Below are 20,216 nucleotides of genomic sequence, written 5' to 3' on the forward strand. Positions count from 1 at the left end.
TGGGGGCACCGTGTCTGGCACTGTGGGGGACCATATCTGGCACTGTGGAGGACCATATCTGGCACTGTGGGGGCACCGTGTCTGGCAATGTGGGGGACCATATCTGGCACTGTGGGGGACCATATCTGGCACTGTGGGGGCACCGTGTCTGGCACTGTAGGGGACCATATCTGGCACTGTGGGGGACCATATCTGGCACTGTGGGGGACCATATCTGGCACTGTGAGGGCACCGTGTCTGGCACTGTGGGGGGACCATATCTGGCACTGTGGGGGACCATATCTGGCACTGTGGGGGCACCGTGTCTGGCACTGTGGGGGCACCATGTCTGGCACTGTGGGGGACCATATCTGGCACTGTGGGGGACCATATCTGGCACTGTGGGGGCACCGTGTCTGGCACTGTGGGGGCACCGTGTCTGGCACTGTGGGGGACCATATCTGGCACTGTGGGGGACCATATCTGGCACTGTGGGGGACCATATCTGGCACTGTGGGGGCACCGTGTCTGGCACTGTGGGGGCACCGTGTCTGGCACTGTAGGGGCACCGTATCTTGCACTGTGGGGGCACCGTATCAAGCACTGTGGGGGCACCGTGCAAAGCACTGTGGGGCACCGTATCAAGCACTGTGGGGGCACCGTATCTTGCACTGTGGGGGCACCGTATCTTGCACTGTGGGGGCACCGTATCTTACACTGTGGGGGCACTGTATCTTGCACTGTTGGGGACCATATCTGGCACTGTGGGGGCACCGTATCTTGCACTGTGGGGGCACTGTATCTTGCACTGTGGGGGCACTGTATCTTGCACTGTTGGGGACCATATCTGGCACTGGGGGGGCAACGTAAAAAGGGGTACTTTTGCCTGGCATAATGTGTGAAAAGGGGACTCTTGGCTGCTGTAATGTGCTAAGGGGCAGTGTTTCTGTCACTGGGGGCAATGTATCTGGCAATGGGGGGCATTTGTGTACCTGGCAGCAATGGGGGGCATTTGTGTACCTGGCAGCAATGGGGTGCATTTGTGTACCTGGCACTATTGGGTTATATGTGTATCTGCCCCCCCCCCCCCCCCCCCATATTGTATGATACCCCCATTTAATTGCCTTTTCCCCCTTGTGGCATTTGGCCACAGACTTTTTTTTTTTTGGGGGGGGGGGGGGGGGGGGGTTGCTGCGCACCTTTGGCACGTGCACACAGTGGCACGAATACTTTTTTTTTACTTGCACCACTGGGAGTCACATGGGGACAGTGGAGGCTGCAGAGAGACCTTGACACTGTACACCACCAATGTTTGGGGGGAAGGGGGCGACGCATTAAGGGATGCGTTTTTGGAGTGGTGTGTATTTTAAGGTGTTTTAAAATAAATATATATATATAATAATTGTTTAAAAAAATTTGGCTACTTGTATGTGACGGTTGTATTTTGACGGTTAATTATGTTTTTTTTCTAAAAATAGCAATGTCAACAGACGAACACCGCCAATTCTGGTCAGGATTCATTGATCTGTACCGTCAGAACGAGTGCCTGTGGCGTGTCCGAAGCCCGGACTATGCCAACAGAACCAAGCGGAATCGGGCATATCAGCAGCTTATTGAGTACAGTAGAGGCAGTAACTCAGCGGCTGATGTGAATTGGGTGAAGAAAAAAATTTCAAATTTCCGAACAGTGTTCGTGAAGGAACACAAGAAGGTGCAAGATTCACAGCGATCCGGAGCCGGGACTGATGAGGTCTATAAACCGACGCTCTGGTACTATGACCAAATTCAGTTCATTATAGAGCAAGAGGCGCGGGTAAGGTCACGGGACGCTCTAGATCCAGAGTCTCCAGTTCTTGTCGAAGAGGAGGCCCAGGAGAGTCTGGATCTGGTAAGTACACACACATTTGTTTCATATGCCACCCACCAATTTTGACATAGACCTAATTTTTGTTTTTCTTATATTGCAGGATGCTACCCCGGAGCTGGAGGTGGAGCCTACCACAGGCCAAGGGGCAGAAGTGGAGGAGCCGGTAGCGGAGCCAGTGGCGGAGCCGTTGCCAACGCCACAGGCGCGCACAGGAAGAGCGAGGCGCACGGCAAGGAGGACCGCTTCTGCCCCTTATAGCAACCCCTCTGTCTCCCAGCAGTTTTTTCACCGCGCTGAGGAGGTTTTGCATAGGCCCCCGGATGCCGAACAACAATTTGCCAATAGCATTGCATCGGAGATGCGCCTGATGACGGATGAACAAAAATTCATCCTCCAACGGTTAGTTAATGAGGCTGTCTCACGCGGCAGGCGCCAAACACTGGTGCCGGTGTGTGAGATAGTGCCAACTGACCCTTGGTATCACCCAAATTTGGCCCGTCCCCCCTTCCCAAACAACCCCCCCATGGAGCATGCGCCGGTAAACCCTCCTCCGCAACCGTATTTTTTTCCGTCGGGAGCCACACAGCCCAGCCCCTCACCCCAATCTAGCACCTCGTCCAGTGGCATGTACTCTGACATGCTGAGTACACAGTCCTCTGTGCTAGGCGACCCACGCTTTTTTAATTAATAATTAGTTTTTTTGAACCCGGTTTTTTAGTTTTGTTTGAAAAATCTGCTGGTGACCTTATCCTACGCTCTTGCTCAAAGTGAACTGTATTGAGGTCATTAGTACTGCAGCGTCGGTTTTGTGACCTCACTGTCCCGGACTACGGATCGTTGTGTTGACTGCACTTCTTGTGTTCCTTCAAGACTGTTTGGAAATTTGCATATGTTCTTCACCCAAGGCAAAATTGCACTGTTTGCCTCTACTGTACTCGGATATGCCCGATTCCTGTTCTGTTGGCATAGTCCCACTCCAAAGGTACTCGTTCTTATGGTACAGCTTATGAATCCTGGCCAGAGTTGGCGTTGGTGTTTAATTTTTTCATAAAGTTTTGGAAAAACAAACTGTGTGGTGTATTTTTTGGACAAATGTAAAGGGGTTATATTGGGTTATCGCCAGGTAGTAAAAACACCCTATAGCATTTTTAGGTGGGGGGGTGGGGGATGGGAGCCGAGTGTTGCTGTGACGGATGTGGGGGGGGGGGGATAATGTCGAAAAGTCTGCCCCGCATGTCAGGCCCACAGAAGTGCTAAAGCATCATACAGCTGCGATGCTTTTGCTGGCCGGGAGCTACTCGTCGTTGGCCGGGCCAGAGCGGCTCCGTGTGACGCCACGCTGCTGCTGCGGCCTGCCCCCCCCCCGCACAGTCTGCCCACGCCTGCGCTGGCCAGACCGGGCACACAAAATGGCATCTGAACGCCGCCGTGCCGCCCCCTCCCGCCTCAGCCTGTCAATCAGGCAGAGGCGATCGCAAGGCCACTACAGCTGACGGCTGTCAGCCATTGGGCGCACTTCTGACCTGATCGCTGCGAAGAACTGCAGCAAGAAATCAGGTCAGAATGACCCCCTTACTCAGAAGCATACACAGACCAGTAAGATCCGTGCATGCTTCTGTGTAAAAATTATAAGAAAGTGTTAAAAATTAAAAAAAAAACATGTGCAGGTCCCCCCAAAAAACATAACCAGCCTCGGGCTCTTTGAGCCGGTCCTGGTTGCAAAAATATGAGGGAAAAATGGAGTAGGGGTCCCCCATATTTAAGCAACCAGCAGCGGGCTCTTTGACCGGTCCTGGTTCCAAAAATACGGGGGACAAAAAGAGTAGGGGTCCCCCATATTTTTGTAACCAGCACCGGGCTCCACTAGCCAGGGAGGTGATGCCGCAGCCAGGGGACACTTTTATACAGGTCCCTGCGGCCGCAGCATCACACACCCCAACTAGTCACCCCTGGCCGGGGTTCCCTGGGGGGTTGGGGACCCATTAAATAAAGCCCCCCCCCACCTCCAGGCACCCAAGGGCCAAGGGTGAAGCCCGAGGCTGTCCCCAGCACCCCTGGGCGGTGGGTGCCGGGCTGATAGTCAACATTGTGTCAAAAAAAGAATATTGTCTTTTGCTGTGGAACTACAAGTCCCAGCAAGCCTCCCCCACATGCTGGTGCTTGGAGAACCACAAGTACCAGCATGTAGAGAATTAAAAGGCCTGCTGGTACCTATAGTTCCACAACAAAAGAAATACCCCAAGAAAGACAAAACACACACACCGTGAAGGTAAAAGTTTATTGACACACACCGACACACTCGCACATACTTACCTAGTGTCCCACGCAGCCCCTCGGTCCTCTTGTCCATGTAGAATCCATGGGTTCACTGGAAAAAAAAAAAAACAGCCACAGAGCAGAAATGCAATGGTTAAAAAATGGCTGACAGTCGAAAAAGACAATCCCCCAGCCCTATAATGCCATCCCACTATTATAATGAGATAGTCAAGATCTCACATAAGCCAAAATCTCACATAAGCCAAAATCTCACATAAGCCAAAATCGAAAGCACACATAGTACAGATCTCAAGAAAAGTTAGTCAAAATCTGTCCTATCTGGGCTCCAGGGAGTTCAAGGGAAATCGCAAGTGAAAATAGGACATAGCAAAAATCTTACCGTGTGTACACACCTTTAGATGATCCAAATCACAACTGTAATACAGGTTGAGTCTCCCTTATCCAAAATGCTTGGGACCAGAGGTATTTTGGATATGGGATTTTTCCGTATTTTGGAATAACCGCATACCATAATCAGATATCATGGTGATGGGGCCTAAATCTAAGCACAGAATGCATTTATGTTACATATACACCTTATACACACAGCCTGAAGGTAATTTCAACCAATATTTTTTATAACTTTGTGCATTAAACAAAGTGTATCTACATTCACACAATTCATTTATGTTTCATATACACATTATACACACAGCCTGAAGGTCATTTAATACAATATTTTTAATAATTCTGTGTATTAAACAAAGTTTGTGTACATTGAGCCATCAAAAAACAAAGGTTTCACTATCTCACTCTAACTAAAAAAAGTCCGTATTTCGGAATATTCCGTATTTCGGAATATTTGGATATGGGATACTCAACCTGTACACTAAACTGACCTGCTACCTTTAAGAAAATCGATGCACCATGATAGAGCATTGCAGACAATCCTACTCACTCTTTGACTTCCTTCTTTTCAAATTCTCCACTCACAGCTCCTCTCTTTCAAAACAGTCTTACTTCAAATCTGTTATCTCCTCCCATTTCTCCATGCTTAGATAGAATTTTGTTAACATCAATGTCCACCTTTCCCTATCCTCCCTCCTCTGTTCCCTAATAAACCTAGTTATTTCAATTAGCTTTTTATTCAAAATTGTTCTAGCCATTGATTTCTATCTTCCTTAAATTCTTGTCCTGCACAAACATTTAATTATGGCCAACCTACCTCTTCATCCTCTTTTGTCACTGGTGACAAATTGTGTCCCCTTTCCATTTGCCCTTTTGACCCTATTCCCTCCCACTTCATCTATTTCCACAACCATGCTAAATACTTGCTACCATTTACAAGAATGCAAACACTGGGCCATGAGTTTCTGTAGTGTAGTGGTTATCACGTTCGCCTAACACGCGAAAGGTCCCCGGTTCGAGACCGGCCAAAAACAGTTTTTCTTTTTGTATCACAACCAGGCATGTGCTCATTAATTTATTGTACAGATTCGTTCTCATATACCTAGCCTCAATAAACCATGCAGCGCAAGACACATGGCGTTGGCATGCTGCCACATCACGTGCGACTCAACTTGCGTCAAGTATCTTTCTTGTATCTTTTTTGCCTGCAAATGCATCTTAGTCACCAGTGAATGTGACAAGCCACTTCATGAGACTGCACTGGTTAATTTGATATTGGACACTTGTGTATTTGTGTGCATCTGAGTCTGTATATAAAGCACAAAAGAATGTGACATGAAAAAGCCACAGCTGCTGCATTATGGAACTTGATATACAGGTTCAGACTCAGTCAAATACAGATATACAAGTGTCACATAGCAAATTAATCAGTGGAGTGTCAGGAAGTGATTTGTTGCATCCATGTGCGACTAAGCACATTTTCTGGTGCAAAAGATGCAAAAGTAATGCTCTTTGCAAGTTGAGTCACATGGAATCTGGTGCATCGAAAAGGCCTGGTTCATACGACTGCAGCAATTGTGTATGAGGCCACATCTGTATGTAGTGGATTTAAGTGTATGCAAAACAGTGTGCATCAAAGTTAACATTACAATGTCAATGTTGGCTTACATACAGTTTCTGCTACATATTGATTAGGGAGTGGAGAGATCTTGGGGCAGCAAGGACCTCAGGGACTGCATGAAACAGCAGTATTAGATATGGTAGTCATCTGCCAGCTACCAGCATTGCAAGAAACACACTCTCTCTCTCTCATTCCACCACCCACTCTTCTAGGACTTATCTCACGTGGCGCACCTTCATTGCCCTGGACTCTAAACCAATTTCTTCCATAATTGTCACTCTTTTCTCCATCTCTATTCTGTCCTGCCCCAAGAAACTGCTTCGCTCTTTATGTACATACTGATTTCCTTTTTGACTTTGCCCTGTTAATTAATTACAAACTTAGATGATCCAAATCACAACTGTAATACACTAAAATGACCTGCTACCTTTAAGAAAATCGATGCACCATGATAGAGCATTGCAGACAATCCTACTCACTCTTTGACTTCCTTCTTTTCAAATTCAAGTTCTCCCCTCACAGCTCCTCTCTTTCAAAACAGTCTTACTTCAAATCTGTTATCTCCTCCCATTTCTCCATGCTTAGATAGAATTTTGTTAACATCAATGTCCACCTCTCTCTATCCTCCCTCCTCTGTTCCCTAATAAACCTGGTTATTTCTATTAGCTTTTTATTCAAAATTGTTCTAGCCATCAATTTATATCTTCCTTAAATCCTTGTCCTGCACAAACATTTAATTATGGTCAATGTACCCATTCATCCTCTTTTATCAATGGTGACAAATTGTGTCCCCCTTCCATTTGCCCTTTTGACCATATTCCCTCCCACTTACTCTAATTCTGCATCCATGCTAAACTCTTGCTACCATTTACAAGAATGCAAATATTCAGCCATGAGTTTCTGTAGTGTAGTGGTTGTCACGTTCGCCTAACACGCGAAAGGTCCCCGGTTCGAGACCGGGCAGAAACAGTTTTTCTTTTTGTATCACAACCAGGCATGTGCTCATTATTTTATTGTATAGATTCGTTCTCATATACCTAGCCTCAATAAACCATGCAGCGCAAGACACATGGCGTTGGTATGCTGCCACATCACGTGCAATGCAACTTGCGTTGAGTGACTTTTTTGCATCTTTTTTGCCTAAAAATGCATCTTAGTCACCAGTAAATGTGACAAGCCACTTCATGAGACTGCACTTGTTAATTTGATATTGGACACTTGTGTTTTTGTGTGCGTCTGAGTCTGTATATAAAGCACAAAAAAACGTGACATGAAAAAAGCCACAGCTGCTGCATTATGGAACTTGATATACAGGTTCAGACTCAGTCAAATACAGATATACAAGTGTCACATAGCAAATTAATTAATGGAGTGTCAGGAAGTGATTTGTTGCATCCATGTACGACTAAGCACATTTTCTGGTGCAAAAGATGCAAAAGTAATGCTCTTTGCAAGTTGAGTTGCATGGAATCTGGTGCACCGAAAAGGACTGGTTTACACAACTGCAGCAATTTTGTATGAGGCCACATCTGTATGTAGTGGATTTGAGTGTTTGCAAAACAGGGTGCATCAAAGTTAACATTACAATGTCAATGTTGGCTTACAGCATACTTGCCTACCTGACCCTCTCCATGAGGGAGAAAATGCTCTGTTCCTGGACTTTCTTGGTAATGTATGATTGCCATCACCCTTGATGAGCTAGTTAATTGATAAGAAAGGTGTTTCACCACAGCTGATGGCAATCATACATTACCAGGAAAGTCCAGGAACAGAGCATTTTCTCCCTCATGGAGAGGGTCAAGTAGGCAAGTATGGCTTACAGTTTCTGCTACATATTGATAAGGGAGTGGAGAGAGCTTGGAAGCAGCAAGGACCTCAAGGATTCCATGAAACAGCAATGTCAGATATGGTAGTATCAGTCAGCTCCCAGCATTGCAAAACACTTTCTTTCATTCCACAACCGACTCTTCTAGGACTTATCTCACGTGGCGCACCTTCATTACCCTGGACTCTAAACCTATTTATTCCATAATTGTAACTCTTTTCTCCATCTCTATTCTATCCTGCCCCAAAAAACTGCTTCCCTCTTTATGTCCATACTGATTTCCTTTTTGACTTTGCCCTGTTAATTACTTACAAACTTAGATGATCCAAATCACAACTGTAATACACTAAACTGACCTGCTACCTTTAAGAAAATCGATGCACCATGATAGAGCATTGCAGACAATCCTACTCACTCTTTGACTTCCTTCTTTTCAAATTCAAATTCTCCACTCACAGCTCCTCTCTTTCAAAACAGTCTTACTTCAAATCTGTTATCTCCTCCCATTTCTCCATGCTTAGATAGAATTTTGTTAACATCAATGTCCACCTTTCCCTATCCTCCCTCCTCTGTTCCCTAATAAACCTAGTTATTTCAATTAGCTTTTTATTCAAAATTGTTCTAGCCATTGATTTCTATCTTCCTTAAATTCTTGTTCTGCACAAACATTTAATTATGGCCAACCTACCCCTTCATCCTCTTTTGTCACTGGTGACAAATTGTGTCCCCTTTCCATTTGCCCTTTTGACCCTATTCCCTCCCACTTCATCTATTTCCACATCCATGCTAAATACTTGCTACCATTTACAAGAATGCAAATATTCAGCTATGAGTTTCTGTAGTGTAGTGGTTATCACGTTCGCCTAACACGCGAAAGGTCCCCGGTTCGAGACTGGGCAGAAACAGTTTTTCTTTTTGTATCACAACCAGGCATGTGCTCATTAATTTATTGTACAGATTCGTTCTCATATACCTAGCCTCAATAAACCATGCAGCGCAAGACACATGGCGTTGGCATGCTGCCACATCACGTGCGACTCAACTTGCGTCAAGTATCTTTCTTGTATCTTTTTTGCCTGCAAATGCATCTTAGTCACCAGTGAATGTGACAAGCCACTTCATGAGACTGCACTGGTTAATTTGATATTGGACACTTGTGTATTTGTGTGCATCTGAGTCTGTATATAAAGCACAAAAGAATGTGACATGAAAAAGCCACAGCTGCTGCATTATGGAACTTGATATACAGGTTCAGACTCAGTCAAATACAGATATACAAGTGTCACATAGCAAATTAATCAGTGGAGTGTCAGGAAGTGATTTGTTGCATCCATGTGCGACTAAGCACATTTTCTGGTGCAAAAGATGCAAAAGTAATGCTCTTTGCAAGTTGAGTCACATGGAATCTGGTGCACCGAAAAGGCCTGGTTCACACGACTGCAGCAATTGTGTATGAGGCCACATCTGTATGTAGTGGATTTAAGTGTATGCAAAACAGTGTGCATCAAAGTTAACATTACAATGTCAATGTTGGCTTACATACAGTTTCTGCTACATATTGATTAGGGAGTGGAGAGATTTTGGGGCAGCAAGGACCTCAGGGACTGCATGAAACAGCAGTATTAGATATGGTAGTCATCTGCCAGCTACCAGCATTGCAAGACACACACTCTCTCTCTCTCATTCCACCACCCACTCTTCTAGGACTTATATCACGTGGCGCACCTTCATTGCCATGGACTCTAAACCAATTTCTTCCATAATTGACACTCTTTTCTCCATCTCTATTCTGTCCTGCCCCATGAAACTGCTTCCCTCTTTATGTACATACTGATTTCCTTTTTGACTTTGCCCTGTTAATTAATTACAAACTTAGATGATCCAAATCACAACTGTAATACACTAAACTGACCTGCTACCTTTAAGAAAATTGATGCACCATGATAGAGCATTGCAGACAATCCTACTCACTCTTTGACTTCCTTCTTTTCAAATTCAAGTTCTCCACTCACAGCTCCTCTCTTTCAAAACAGTCTTACTTCAAATCTGTTATCTCCTCCATTTCTCCATGCTTAGATAGAATTTTGTTAACATCAATGTCCACCTCTCTCTATCCTCCCTCCTCTGTTCCCTGATAAACCTAGTTATTTCTATTAGCTTTTTATTCAAAATTGTTCTAGCCATCAATTTATATCTTCCTTAAATCCTTGTCCTGCACAAACATTTAATTATGGCCAACCTACCCCTTCATCCTCTTTTGTCACTGGTGACAAATTGTGTCCCCTTTCCATTTGCCCTTTTGACCCTATTCCCTCCCACTTCCTCTATTTCCACATCCATGCTAAATACTTGCTATCATTTACAAGAATGCAAACACTGGGCCATGAGTTTCTGTAGTGTAGTGGTTATCACGTTCGCCTAACACGCGAAAGGTCCCCGGTTCGAGACCGGGCAGAAACAGTTTTTCTTTTTGTATCACAACCAGGCATGTGCTCATTATTTTATTGTATAGATTCGTTCTCATATACCTAGCCTCAATAAACCATGCAGCGCAAGACACATGGCGTTGGTATGCTGCCACATCACGTGCAATGCAACTTGCATTGAGTGACTTTTTTGCATCTTTTTTGCCTAAAAATGCATCTTAGTCACCAGTAAATGTGACAAGCCACTTCATGAGACTGCACTTGTTAATTTGATATTGGACACTTGTGTTTTTGTGTGCGTCTGAGTCTGTATATAAAGCACAAAAGAACGTGACATGAAAAAAGCCACAGCTGCTGCATTATGGAACTTGATATACAGGTTCAGACTCAGTCAAATACAGATATACAAGTGTCACATAGCAAATTAATTAATGGAGTGTCAGGAAGTGATTTGTTGCATCCATGTACGACTAAGCACATTTTCTGGTGCAAAAGATGCAAAAGTAATGCTCTTTGCAAGTTGAGTTGCATGGAATCTGGTGCACCGAAAAGGACTGGTTTACACAACTGCAGCAATTTTGTATGAGGCCACATCTGTATGTAGTGGATTTGAGTGTTTGCAAAACAGGGTGCATCAAAGTTAACATTACAATGTCAATGTTGGCTTACAGCATACTTGCCTACCTGACCCTCTCCATGAGGGAGAAAATGCTCTGTTCCTGGACTTTCTTGGTAATGTATGATTGCCATTACCCTTGATGAGCTAGTTAATTGATAAGAAAGGTGTTTCACCACAGGTGATGGCAATCATACATTGCCAGGAAAGTCCAGGAACAGAGCATTTTCTCCCTCATGGAGAGGGTCAGGTAGGCAAGTATGGCTTACAGTTTCTGCTACATATTGATAAGGGAGTGGAGAGAGCTTGGAAGCAGCAAGGACCTCAAGGATTCCATGAAACAGCAATGTCAGATATGCTAGTATCAGTCAGCTCCCAGCATTGCAAAACACTTTCTTTCATTCCACAACCCACTCTTCTAGGACTTATCTCACGTGGCGCACCTTCATTGCCCTGGACTCTAAACTAGTGATGTGCACCGGACATTTTTCGGGTTTTGTGTTTTGGTTTTGGATTCGGTTCCGCGGCCGTGTTTTGGATTCGGACGCATTTTGGCAAAACCTCCCTGAAAATTTTTTGTCGGATTCGGGTCTGTTTTGGATTCGGGTGTTTTTTTTACAAAAACCCCTCAAAAACAGCTTAAATCATAGAATTTGGGGGTCATTTTGATCCCATAGTATTATTAACCTCAATATCCATAATTTCCACTCATTTTCAGTCTATTCTGAACACCTCACACCTCACAATATTATTTTTAGTCCTAAAATTTGCACCAAGATCGCTGGATGACTAAGCTAAGCGACCCAAGTGGCCGACAAAAACACCTGGCCCATCTAGGAGTAGCAATGCAGTGTCAGACAGGATGGCACTTCAAAAAAATAGTCCCCAAACAGCACATGATGCAAAGAAAAAAAGAGGCGCAATGAGGTAGCTGTGTGACTAAGCTAAGCGAACCAAGTGGCCGACACAAACACCTGGCCCATCTAGGAGTGGCACTGCAGTGTCAGACAGGATGGCACTTCAAAAAAATAGTCCCCAAACAGCACATGATGCAAAGAAAAAAAAAGGTGCACCAAGGTCGCTGGATGGCTAAGCTAAGCGACACAAGTAGCCGACACAAACACCTGGCCCATCTAGGAGTGGCACTGCAGTGTCAGACAGGATGGCACTTCAAAAAAATAATCCCCAAACAGCACATGATGCAAAGAAAAAAAAAGGTGCACCAAGGTCGCTGGATGGCTAAGCTAAGCGACACAAGTGGCCGACACAAACACCTGGCCCATCTAGGAGTGGCACTGCAGTGTCAGGCAGGATGGCACTTCAAAAAAATAGTCCCCAAACAGCACATGATGCAAAGAAAAATGAAAGAAAAAAGAGGTGCAAGATGGAATTGTCCTTGGGCCCTCCCACCCACCCTTATGTTGTATAAACAGGACATGCACACTTTAACAAACCCATCATTTCAGCGACAGGGTCTGCCACACAACTGTGACTGAAAGGACTGGTTGGTTTGGGCCCCCACCAAAAAAGAAGCAATCAATCTCTCCTTGCACAAACTGGCTCTACAGAGGCAAGATGTCTACCTCCTCCTCATCGTCCGATTCCTCACCCCTTTCACTGTGTACATCCCCCTCCTCACAGATTATTAATTCGTCCCCACTGGAGATCCACCATCTCATGTCCCTGTGTACTTTCTGGAGGCAATTGCTGGTGAATGTCTCCACGGAGGAATTGATTATAATTCATTTTGATGAACATCATCTTCTCCACATTTTCAGGAAGTAACCTCGTATGCCGATTGCTGACAAGGTGAGCGGCTGCACTAAACACTCTTTCGGAGTACACACTGGAGGGTGGGCAACTTAGGTAAAATAAAGCCAGTTTCTGCAAGGGCCTCCAAATTGCCTCTTTTTCCTGCCAGTATACGTACGGACTGTCTGACGTGCCTACTTGGATGCGGTCACTCATATAATCCTCCACCATTCTTTCAATGGAGAGAGAATCATATGCAGTGACAGTAGACGACATGTCAGTAATCGTTGGCAGGTCCTTCAGTCCGGACCAGATGTCAGCACTCGCTCCAGACTGCCCTGCATCACCGCCAGCGGGTAGGCTCGCAATTCTTAGCCTTTTCCTCGCACCCCCAGTTGCGGGAGAATGTGAAGGAGGAGCTGTTGACGGGTCACGTTCCGCTTGACTTGACAATTTTCTCACCAGCAGGTCTTTGAACCTCTGCAGACTTGTGTCTGCCAGAAAGAGAGATCCAACGTAGGTTTTAAATCTAGGATCGAGCACGGTGGCCAAAATGTAGTGCTCCGATTTCAACAGATTGACCACCCGTGAATCCTGGTTAAGCGAATTAAGGGCGCCATCCACAAGTCCCACATGCCTAGCAGGAATCGCTCTGTTTTAGCTCCTCCTTCAATGTCTCCAGCTTCTTCTGCAAAAGCCTGATGAGGGGAATGACCTCAGGCTGGCAGTGTCTGAACTGACTTCACGTGTGGCAAGTTCAAAGGGTTGCAGAACCTTGCACAACGTTGAAATCATTCTCCACTGCGCTTGAGTCAGGTGCATTCCCCCTCCTTTGCCTATATCGTAGGCAGATGTATAGGCTTGAATGGCCTTTTGCTGCTCCTCCATCCTCTGAAGCATATAGAGGGTTGAATTCCACCTCGTAACCACCTCTTGCTTCAGATGATGACAGGGCAGGTTCAGGACTGTTTGCTGGTGCTCCAGTCTTCGGCACGCGGTGGCTGAATGCCGAAAGTGGCCCGCAATTTTTTGGGCCACCGACAGCATCTCTTGCACACCCCTGTCGTTTTTTAAATAATTCTGCACCACCAAATTCAATGTATGTGCAAAACATGGGACGTGCTGAAATTTGCCCAGATGTAATGCACGCACAATATTGCTGGCGTTGTCCGATGTCACAAATCCCAGGAGAGTCCATTTGGGGTAAGCCATTCTGCAATTATGTTCCTCAGTTTCCGTAAGAGGTTGTCAGCGGTGATACAAAGCAGGGCCGGACTGGGACTAAAAATAGGCCCTGGCATTTTTGAAGCACACAGGCCCACCTCTGTGACTCCTCCCCTTACTATTCCTGACTCCTCCCACTTATTAGTCTATGCTCTTACAAATATAATTAATATTCTAACAACATACAAGCGTACATTATTCTCTATTAAAATACACACAACCAGTGGTTGAAGTGGAAATTTTTAAGTGGGGGTATGGAAATGTGAAGTTTGTAATTAAGCGTGCGCCTTCGGCGCGCGCGCGTCGGAAAAGGGGGCGTGGCCACTCAAAAGGGGGCGTGGCCTTCAGTGTAGTTTACCACACCATACACCCCTTATACGCATTATGCACCACAATAGAAGGACCCCTTATACTATCTTGTACTGGTGCCTCTTTCACATTATACCACACAGTATGAGCCAAAATTCACATTATAGCACCCGGTATGAGCCGAAATTCACATTATGGCATACAGTATGAGCCGAAATTTACATTATAGCACCCAGTATGAGCCGAAATTTACATTATAGCACCCGGTATGAGCCGAAATTCACATTATGGCACACAGTATGAGCCGAAATTCACATTATAGCACAGAGAGAGAGAGAGAGAAAATGAGAGACAGACAGCCATGGCATGGGTATACCCATACTCACCCTGGTGGGGGGCAGCGCTCTCCCTGCAGTGCTGATGCTGCAGCTGACCATGTGCTGTGGTGCTGCTGTGGCCGGGTTCCGGGACTGCGTGGGTGGCGTGTCTCCTCCTCAGTGCCAGGGGCTCAGGCAGACTGTAATCTGGGTGCTTGTGGGCAGACACCGTGCTGCTGCTCCTAGGACTTCTCTCCCCCATAGCCGCTCCCAGAATGCTCTGTGCTATGACGATAGAAAGAGAGAGGGGTGAGGCAAAAGGGGGGTGAAAACAAGAGATAGAGTAGTGAGGGCAAAAGGGGTGGTAAAGACGAGAGGGAGGTGAGGACAAAAGAGATAGAGAGAGGGTGAGGACAAAAGAGAGAGGGGTGAGGACAAAAGAAAGAGAGGGATGTGGATGGGAGAGGAAAAGAGAGAGGTGAGAACAAGAGACAGAAAGAGGTTGAGGACAAAAGAGAAAGGTGAGGACAAGAGAGGGGGGGGTGAGAACAAAAGAGAGAGGTGAGGACTAGAAGGAGGGGGAGTGAGGACAAAAGAAAGAGAGAGAGGTGAGGGGGGGGGGTGAGGAGAGAGAGAGAGAGAGAGAGAGAGTCAGCCAGAGCATGTATACACTCGCACTCACCTTGGCCAGGGGCAGCACTCTCCCTGCTGTGATGATGCTGCAGCTGGCCATGTGTGTGCTGCTGCTGCTGCTGCTGCGGCCGGGATCTGGTACTGCACGGTGGCGGGACTCATCCTCAGGGGCTCAGGCAGGCAGCAGACATGGTCCGGACGTGTAGTACACGCCATGCTGGGGCTGCTGCTGCTGCTCCCCGGCCTTCTCCCATCACGCGGCCACTCCCAAAATGCTGTGCGCGATGACGTCGCGCCCCCATCGGCATTCTGGGAAAGTGGGAAGAGAGAGGAGAGGACTTTTCCGCTCCGCGGCGGAGCACAGTGGCCGGAGCGAGGTGGGAGTGTTGAGACGAGAGGGAGGGGTTGCTGCTGCCAGACCGGCCCACCTAGCCATCGGCCCTTCTGGCATGTGCCAGAATTGCCAGATGGCCAGTCCGGCCCTGATACAAAGTGTAGCCTGCCTAGGAACGAGTTGGCATTTGCGAGATGCTGCTACTGGTGCCGCCGCTGCTGTTCTTGCTGCGGGAGGCAATACATCTACCCAGTGGGCTGTCACAGTCATATAGTCCTGAGTCTGCCCTGCTCCACTTGTCCACATGTCCGTGGTTAAGTGGACATTGGGTACAACTGCATTTTTTAGGACACTGGTGAGTCTTTTTCTGAGGTCTGTGTACATTTTCGGTATCGCCTGCCTAGAGAAATGGAACCTAGATGGTATTTGGTACCGGGGACACAGTACCTCAATCAAGTCTGTAGTTGCCTGTGAATTAACATAAAACATAAAAAAACATATCCAAAATACGACCATACCTTACACAAGACACTGCTAAAACTCTAATCCACGCTCTCATTATCTCCCGCATTGATTATTGCAATAGTCTCCTAACTGGTCTTCCCAAAACAAGACTCTCACCACTACAATCCATTCTGAATGCAGCGGCGAGGCTTATCTTCCTCGCTAGACGTTCATCGTCTGCAGATCCACTCTGTCAGTCCCTCCATTGGTTACCTGTACTCTACCGCATTCAATATAAAATACTTTTACTCACACACAAGGCCATTAACCAAACTACACCAATGTACATCACTTCGCTTATCACAAAATATCTCCCAACCCGACCTCTGCGCTCTTCACAAGACCTGCGTCTCTCATCCACACTCATTACTCGCTCCCACTCACGACTGCAGGACTTTCATCGGGCTGCACCCACCCTGTGGAATGCCCTACCACGCACAATAAGACTCTCCTCTAGTCTCCAAACCTTCAAGCGTTCCCTCAAAACTCACCTCTTTAGGCAAGCGTATCAAATTCCTGAACCGCCCACATAACTTTCATAAACCTTCCTATCAAATTACATCCACTCTGTACAGTCCACACATATCCTCACATGTCTTCTCATTCTATGCAATAGATAGCACCTTTCCTTGTGTACATATGCCTATTTCCCTATAGATTGTAAGCTTGCGAGCAGGGCCTTCCTAACTCTATGACTGTTATCACCCAGTTTGTTATTGTTATTTCAAATTGTAAAGCGCAACGGAATTTGCTGCGCTATATAAGAAACAGTTAATAAATAAATAAATAAATAAATAAATAAAATTAACGGTGGATAACGGAAACACGTTTCTCACCGCCCAGGCTGCCAAGGCCTGAGTTATCCGCTTTGCAGCAGGATGACTGCTGTGATATTTCATCTTCCTCGCAAAGGACTGTTGGACATTCAATTGCTTACTGGAAGTAGTACAAGTGGTCTTCCGACTTCCCCTCTGGGATGATGATCGACTCCCAGCAGCAACAACAGCAGAGCCAGGAGCAGTAGGCATTACACTCAAGGATCCATCGGAGGAATCCCAGTCAGGAGAGGACTCATCAGACTTTCCAGTGACATGGCCTGCAGGACTATTGGCGTTCCTGTCTAAGGAGGAAATTGACACTGAGGGAGTTGGTGGTGTGGTTTGCAGGAGCTTGGTTACAAGAGGAAGGGATTTAGTGGTCAGTGGACTGCTTCCGCTGTCATCCAAAGTTTTTGAACTTGTCACAGACTTATGATGAATGCGCTGCAGGTGACGTATAAGGGAGGATGTTCCGAGGTGGTTAACGTCCTTACCCCTACTTATTACAGCTTGACAAAGGCAACACACGGCTTGACACCTGTTGTCCGCATTTGTGTAAAAATAATTCCACACCGAAGAGGTGATTTTTTTTTTGTAATTTGACCAGGCATGTCAATGGCCATATTCGTCCCACGGACAACAGGTGTCTCCCCGGGTGCCTGACTTAAACAAACCACCTCACCATCAGAATCCTCCTTGTCAATTTCCTCCTCAGCGCCAGCAACACCCATATACTCATCCTGGTGTACTTCAACAGTGACATCTTCAATTTGACTATCAGGAACTGGACTATGGGTGCTCCTTCCAGCACTTGCAGGGGGCATGCAAATGGTGGAAAGCGCCACCTCTTCCTGCCCAGTGTTGGGAAGGTCAGGCATCGCAGCTGACACAATTGGACTCTCCTTGGGGATTTGTGATTTAGAAGAACGCACAGTTCTTTGCTGTGCTTTTGCCAGCTTAAGTCTTTTAATTTTTCTAGCGAGAGGATAAGTGCTTCCATCCTCATGTGAAGCTGAACCACTAGCCATGAACATAGGCCAGGGCCTCAGCCGTTCCTTGCCACTCCGTGTCGTAAATGGCATATTGGCAAGTTTACGCTTCTCCTCAGACGCTTTTAATTTTGATTTTTGGGTCATTTTACTGAACTTTTGTGTTTTGGATTTTACATGCTCTCTACTATGACATTGGGCATCGGCCTCGGCAGACGCCGTTGATGGCATTTCATCGTCTCGGCCATGACTAGTGGCAGCAGCTTCAGCACGAGGTGGAAGTGGATCTTGATCTTTCCCTATTTTACCCTCCACATTTTTGTTCTCCATTTTTTAATGTGTGGAATTATATGCCAGTATCAATAGCAATGGCCTACTACTATATATACTGCGCACAACTGAAATGCACCACAGGTATGGATGGATAGTATACTTGACGACACAGAGGTAGGTAGAGCAGTGGCCTACTGTACCGTACTGCTATATATTATATACTGGTGGTCAGCAAACTGTGCAAAACTGAAATGCACCACAGGTATGGATTGATAGTATACGTGACGACACAGAGGTAGGTAGAGCAGTGGCCTACTGTACCGTACTGCTATATATTATATACTGGTGGTCAGCAAACTGTGCAAAACTGAAATGCACCACAGGTATGGATGGATAGTATACTTGACGACACAGAGGTAGGTAGAGCAGTGGCCTACTGTACCGTACTGCTATATATTATATACTGGTGGTTAGCAAACTGTGCAAAACTGAAGTGCACCACAGGTATGGATGGATAGTATACTTGACGACACAGAGGTAGGTAGAGCAGTGGCCTACTGTACCGTACTGCTATATATTATATACTGGTGGTCAGCAAACTGTGCAAAACTGAAATGCACCACAGGTATGGATGGATAGTATACTTGACGACACAGAGGTAGGTAGAGCAGTGGCCTACTGTACCGTACAGCTATATATTATATACTGGTGGTCAGCAAACTGTGCAAAACTGAAATGCACCACAGGTATGGATGGATAGTATACTTGACGACACAGAGGTAGGTAGAGCAGTGGCCTTCTGTACCGTACTGCTATATATTATATACTGGTGGTCAGCAAAATTATGCACTGTACTCCTACTATATACTACAATGCAGCACAGATATGGAGCGTTTTTCAGGCAGAGAACGTATAATACTGGTGGTCACTGGTCAGCAAAACTCTGCACTGTACTCCTCCTATATAATACTGCTGGTCCCCAGTCCCCACAATAAAGCAGTGTGAGCACAGATATATGCAGCACACTGAGCACAGATATGGAGCGTTTTTCAGGCAGAGAACGTATAATACTGGTGGTCACTGGTCAGCAAAACTCTGCACTGTACTCCTCCTATAATACTGCTGGTCCCCAGAATAAAGATATTTGCAGCCCTCTGAAAGTTCTGAAACAAAGTGAGAGGACGCCAGCCACGTCCTCTCACTATCATTTCCAATGCACGAGTGAAAAATGGCGGCGACGCGCGGCTCCTTATATAGAATCCGAATCTCGCGAGAATCCGACAGCGGGATGATGACGTTCGGGCGCACTCGGGTTAACCGAGCAATACTGGAGTATCCGAGTATGCCTCGGACCCGTGTAAAATGGGTGAAGTTCGGGGGGTTCGGATTCCGAGGAACCGAACCCGCTCATCACTACTCTAAACCTATTTATTCCATAATTGTAACTCTTCTTTTGCATCTCTATTCTGTCCTGCCCCAAAAAACTGCTTCCCTCTTTATGTACATACTGATTTCCTTTTTGACTTTGCCCTGTTAATAACTTACAAACTTAGATGATCCAAATCACAACTGTAATACACTAAACTGACCTGCTACCTTTAAGAAAATCGATGCACCATGATAGAGCATTGCAGACAATCCTACTCACTCTTTGACTTCCTTCTTTTCAAATTCAAGTTCTCCACTCACAGCTCCTCTCTTTCAAAACAGTCTTACTTCAAATCTGTTATCTCCTCCCATTTCTCCATGCTTAGATAGAATTTTGTTAACATCAATGTCCACCTCTCTCTATCCTCCCTCCTCTGTTCCCTAATAAACATAGTTATTTCAATTAGCTTTTTATTCAAAATTGTTCTAGCCATCGATTTCTATCTTCCTTAAAGTCTTGTCCTGCACAAACATTTAATTATGGCCAACCTACCCCTTCATCCTCTTTTGTCACTGGTGACAAATTGTGTCCCCTTTCCATTTGCCCTTTTGACCCTATTCCCTCCCACTTCCTCTATTTCCACATCCATGCTAAATACTTGCTATCATTTACAAGAATGCATACATTAGGCCATGA

The 20,216-nt window shown here is 46.0% G+C and overlaps 4 non-coding genes across 4 annotated transcripts; all 4 read left to right on the top strand.

Annotated features, from left to right (window-relative positions):
- Positions 1–5,471: 5,471 nt before the first annotated feature.
- Positions 5,472–5,544, top strand: TRNAV-AAC (transfer RNA valine (anticodon AAC)). Its single transcript has one exon. It is a non-coding gene; the product is annotated as a tRNA-Val (tRNA).
- Positions 5,545–7,027: 1,483 nt separating this feature from the next.
- TRNAV-AAC (transfer RNA valine (anticodon AAC)) lies at positions 7,028–7,100 on the top strand. The gene has a single exon. It is a non-coding gene; the product is annotated as a tRNA-Val (tRNA).
- Positions 7,101–8,788: 1,688 nt separating this feature from the next.
- Positions 8,789–8,861, top strand: TRNAV-AAC (transfer RNA valine (anticodon AAC)). Its single transcript has one exon. It is a non-coding gene; the product is annotated as a tRNA-Val (tRNA).
- Positions 8,862–10,343: 1,482 nt separating this feature from the next.
- On the top strand, positions 10,344–10,416 carry TRNAV-AAC (transfer RNA valine (anticodon AAC)). Its single transcript has one exon. It is a non-coding gene; the product is annotated as a tRNA-Val (tRNA).
- The last annotated feature ends 9,800 nt before the right edge of the window (positions 10,417–20,216 follow it).

This window comes from Pseudophryne corroboree, chromosome 6 (assembly GCF_028390025.1).
Source record: "Pseudophryne corroboree isolate aPseCor3 chromosome 6, aPseCor3.hap2, whole genome shotgun sequence".
NCBI classification, from domain to species: Eukaryota; Metazoa; Chordata; class Amphibia; order Anura; family Myobatrachidae; genus Pseudophryne; species Pseudophryne corroboree.